We start from the raw sequence: 6,000 nt of genomic DNA, 5'->3' as shown, positions 1-6,000 counted from the left end.
TTTGTATGCCATACTATAGTATGTTGTTTTTTTCACTTTTTATGCCTTACTGTTCTATGACGTTATTTGACTTTTCATGCCTTTCTATCCTATGACGTTTTCATGCCATACTATACTATGTCGTTTTTTTTGCACTTTTTAGGCCTCAATATACAATGACGTTTCTTGACTTTTTATGCCTTACTGTACTATGACTTTGTATGCCATACTATAGTATGTTGTTTTTTTCACTTTTTATGCCTTACTGTTCTATGACGTTATTTGACTTTTCATGCCTTTCTATCCTATGACGTTTTCATGCCATACTATACTATGTCGTTTTTTTTGCACTTTTTAGGCCTCAATATACAATGACGTTTCTTGACTTTTTATGCCTTACTGTACTATGACTTTGTATGCCATACTATAGTATGTTGTTTTTTTCACTTTTTATGCCTTACTGTTCTATGACGTTATTTGACTTTTCATGCCTTTCTATCCTATGACGTTTTCATGCCATACTATACTATGTCGTTTTTTTTGCACTTTTTAGGCCTCAATATACAATGACGTTTCTTGACTTTTTATGCCTTACTGTACTATGACTTTGTATGCCATACTATAGTATGTTGTTTTTTTCACTTTTTATGCCTTACTGTTCTATGACGTTATTTGACTTTTCATGCCTTTCTATCCTATGACGTTTTCATGCCATACTATACTATGTCGTTTTTTTTGCACTTTTTAGGCCTCAATATACAATGACGTTTCTTGACTTTTTATGCCTTACTGTACTATGACTTTGTATGCCATACTATAGTATGTTGTTTTTTTCACTTTTTATGCCTTACTGTTCTATGACGTTATTTGACTTTTCATGCCTTTCTATCCTATGACGTTTTCATGCCATACTATACTATGTCGTTTTTTTTGCACTTTTTAGGCCTCAATATACAATGACGTTTCTTGACTTTTTATGCCTTACTGTACTATGACTTTGTATGCCATACTATAGTATGTTGTTTTTTTCACTTTTTATGCCTTACTGTTCTATGACGTTATTTGACTTTTCATGCCTTTCTATCCTATGACGTTTTCATGCCATACTATACTATGTCGTTTTTTTTTGCACTTTTTAGGCCTCAATATACAATGACGTTTCTTGACTTTTTATGCCTTACTGTACTATGACTTTGTATGCCATACTATAGTATGTTGTTTTTTTTCACTTTTTAGGCCTTACTATACTATGACGGTTCTTGACTTTTTATGCCTTAAAGTACTATGACTTTTTATGCCATACTATACTATGACTTCTTTTCACTCTTTATGTCATACTAGTGTATGTTTTTTTCACTATTTAGGCCTTACTATACTATGACGGTTCTTGACTTTTTATGCCTTAAAGTACTATGACTTTTTATGCCATACTATACTATGACTTCTTTTCACTCTTTATGTCATACTAGTGTATGTTTTTTTCACTATTTAGGCCTTACTATACTATGACGGTTCTTGACTTTTTATGCCTTAAAGTACTATGACTTTTTATGCCATACTATACTATGACTTCTTTTCACTCTTTATGTCATACTAGTGTATGTTTTTTTCACTATTTAGGCCTTACTATACTATGACGGTTCTTGACTTTTTATGCCTTAAAGTACTATGACTTTTTATGCCATACTATACTATGACTTCTTTTCACTCTTTATGTCATACTAGTGTATGTTTTTTTCACTATTTAGGCCTTACTATACTATGACGGTTCTTGACTTTTTATGCCTTAAAGTACTATGACTTTTTATGCCATACTATACTATGACTTCTTTTCACTTTTTATGTCATACTATTGTATGTTTTTTTCACTTTTTAGGCCTTACTATACTATGACAGTTCTTGACTTTTTATGCCTTAATGTACTATGACTTTTTATGCCATACTATAGTATGTTGTTTTTTTTCACTTTTTAGGTCTTACTGTACTATGAGGTTTTTCCCCTTTTTTGCCATACTAAACTATGTCGTTTTTTTTTTTTTTCACTTTTTAGGCCTTACTATATTATGTGGTTTTTTTCACTTTTTATGCCTTTCTATACTATGACGGTTTTTTTTTCACTTTTTAGGCCTTACTCTGCTATGTGTTATTTTTTACTTTTTAGGCCTTAATATACTATGACGTTTTTGACTTTTCATGCCTTTTTATACTATGACGTTTTTATGCCTTACTATAGTATGAAGTTTTTTCACTTTTTACGCCATACTATACTATGTCGTTTTTTTCACTTTTTTGCCATACTATACTATGTCGTTTTTTTTTTTGTTTTTTTTTCACTTTTTTGGCCTTAATATACTATGTGTTTTTTTTTGACTATTTATGCCTTTCTATACTATGACGTTTTTATGTTTTACTATCGTATGACTTTTTTTTCACTTTTTATGCCATACTATACTATGACGTTTTTATGCCTTCCTATACTATAACATTTTTATGCCATACTATACTATGACTTCTTTTCACTTTTTATGTCATACTATTGTATGTTTTTTTCAATTTTTAGGACTTAATAAACTATGACGTTTCTCTACTTTTTATGCCTTACTGTATTATGACGTTTTTTGACTTTTCATGTCTTTCTATACTATGACGTTTTTATGTCTTACTATCGTATGACTTTTTTTCACTTTTTATGCTATACTATACTATGACGTTTTTATGTCTTACTATCGTATGACTTTTTTTCACTTTTTATGCCATACTATGCTATGTCGTTTTTTTTTCTTTCACTTTTTAGGCCTTACTATACTATGTGACTTTTTTTCACTTTTTATGCCATACTATACTATGTGTTTTTTTTCACTTTTTATGCCATAATAGAGTATGTTGTTTTTTTCACTTTTTAGGCCTAAATAACCTATGACATCTTTTGACTTTTTATGCCTTACTTTAGCATGTTATTTTTACGACTCTTTTTGCCTTACTATACTATGAGGTCTTTTTCACTTTTTATGCCATACTATACTATAATGTTTTTGACTTTTTATTCCTTACAATACTATGACCTTTTTTATGAGTCATTATGACTTTTTAAGCCTTACTGAACACTGATATTTTTATGCCTTACTATACTGTGATTTTTTATGACATACCAGATCATGACACACATGTATACATTATATTAAAACATACATGCATTCTTTCCTTCTCATATATACGTTCAGACACGACATGAATACAAATACTTTAATATATACGTACATACATACTGTAATTCATAATTCTTTCAAATGTATAATCTTTTATTTACACTTATATACCTACTTGCAGACATACACAAATATATTCATACATCTATACATACATGTGTACTTTTATTTATGTAGATGTATGTATGTATTATGTATGTAGACATGCTTTGTGACATAAGAATTTTAATACAGACACATATACATACATACATACATACATAAATTTAGTCATACACAGATCCATATATATTCTTTTTTAACATACATACTTTCAGACAAACATGAATTCATACTTTTATTCATACATACATAATTTTATGCATAAATACATTCATGCAATCATCTGACATACTATGACGTTTTCTTATGCCTTACTATACTTTGACGTTTATTATACCTTGCTACACATGAGGTTTTCATGACATTTTTAATGCTTTAATATACTATGTTTTCTATGCCTTACTATCCTATGACGTTTTTTGTGCCTTTCCATACTTTGATATTTTTATGCCGTCATATACTATGCCATTTTTGCGCCTTACTAAACTATGACCTTTTTTATGACTTACTATGACTTTTTATGCCTTAATATACTATGATATTTTTATGCCTTGCAATACTGTGATGTTTTATGACATACAAGATCCCACATATATACATACACTTTACTAAAACATACATTTAATACTTTCCTTCTCATATACATCCAGACATGACATGAATATTTAAATGCATATATACATACATACTGCAATTCATACATTCTTTCAGATGTAAAATCTTTTATTTATACCTACTTGCAGACATACACAAATGTATTCATACATGCATACATACATCTGTATTGTTATTTATATGTAGACATTCTTTGTGACATAAGACTTTTATTCATACAGACATGTATATACATACATTCAGTCATACATATATACTTTTTTGCATGCATACCGTCAGACATACATGAATCATATTATTCACACATAGATACATAATTTTATGCATAAATACATTCATGCAATTACCTGACATACTATACTATGATGTTTTCTTATGCCTTACGATACTATTACATTTTTTATGCCTTACTATACTATGAAGTTTATTATACCTTGCTATACTATGACATTTTCATGACATTTTTATGCTTTACTATACTATGATGTTTTCTATGCCTTACTATACTGTGACGATTTCATGACGTTTTTTGTTCCTTTCTATACCATTACGTTTTTTTACACCTTATTATACTATGATGTTTTTGTGACATTTGTTACGCCTTATTATACTATGGCATTTTTTTTTACTTTTTAGGCCTTACTATACTATGATGTTTTTTCATTCTTTATGCCTTAATATAGCATGTTGTTTTTATGACTCTTTATGCTTTACTATACTATGTCATTTTTTTTTACTTTTAATGCCCTACTATACTGTGTTGTTTTTTGGCTTTTTATGCCTTACTATACTATGACGTTTTTCACTTTTTTGCCCTAGTATACTATGTGGGGTTTTTTTTTTTTTTTTTTCTTTTTAAGCGTTACTTTACTATGACTTTTTTCACTTTTTTGCCATACTATACTATGTCGTTTTTTCACTTTAAAGGCCATACTATACTATGTGTTTTTTTTTCACTTTTTATGCCATGATATACTATGTCGTTTTTTTGACTCTTTATGCCTTACTATAGTATGTACTTTTTTCACTTTTTAGGCCTTACTATAGTATGTAGTTTTTTCACTTTTTATGCCATACTATACTATGACGTTTTTTCACTTTTTTGCCATAGTATACTATGTCGTTATTTCACTTTTTAGGCCTTAATCTACAATGATGTTTTTCCATTTTTTTATGCCATACTATAGTATGTCGTTTTTTTCACTTTTTATGCCATAATATATTATGTCGTTTTTTTGACTTTTTATGCCTTACTATACTTTGACATTTTTTACTTTTTTTGCCTTTCTATACTATGACATTTTTATGTCTTACTATAGTATGTAGTTTTTTCACTTTTTTGCCATACTATACTATGTGTTTTTTTTTCACTTTTTTGCCATACTATACTATGTCGTTATTTCACTTTTTAGGCCTTAATCTACAATGATGTTTTTCTATTTTTTATGCCTTACTATACTATGATATTTTTATGTCTTACTATCGTAAGACTTTTTTTTCACTTTTTATGCCATACTATACTATGTCGTTTTTTCACTTTAAAGGCCATACTATACTATGTGTTTTTTTTAGCTTTTTATGCCTTTCTATACTATGACGTTTTTATGTTTTACTATCGTAAGACTTTTTTTTCACTTTTTATGCCATAATATACTATGTCGTTTTTTTGACTCTTTATGCCTTACTATAGTATGTAGTTTTTTCACTTTGTAGGCCTTACTATAGTATGTAGTTTTTTCACTTTTTATGCCATACTATACTATGACGTTTTTTCACTTTTTTGCCATAGTATACTATGTGGGTTTTTTCTTTTGTTTTTTTTTTCTTTTTAGGCCTTACTGTACTATGATGTTTTTTTTTTTACTTTTTTTGCCATACTGTACTATGTCGTTATTTCACTTTTTAGGCCTTAATCTACAATGATGTTTTTCCATTTTTTTATGCCATACTATAGTATGTCGTTTTTTTCACTTTTTATGCCATAATATATTATGTCGTTTTTTTGACTTTTTATGCCTTACTATACTTTGACATTTTTTACTTTTTTTGCCTTTCTATACTATGACATTTTTATGTCTTACTATAGTATGTAGTTTTT

This window comes from Seriola dumerili, unplaced genomic scaffold, assembly GCF_002260705.1.
Source record: "Seriola dumerili isolate Sdu_G_001 unplaced genomic scaffold, Sdu_1.0 BDQW01000138.1, whole genome shotgun sequence".
Taxonomy (NCBI): domain Eukaryota; kingdom Metazoa; phylum Chordata; class Actinopteri; order Carangiformes; family Carangidae; genus Seriola; species Seriola dumerili.
Note: the sequence above shows the minus strand (reverse complement) of the source record.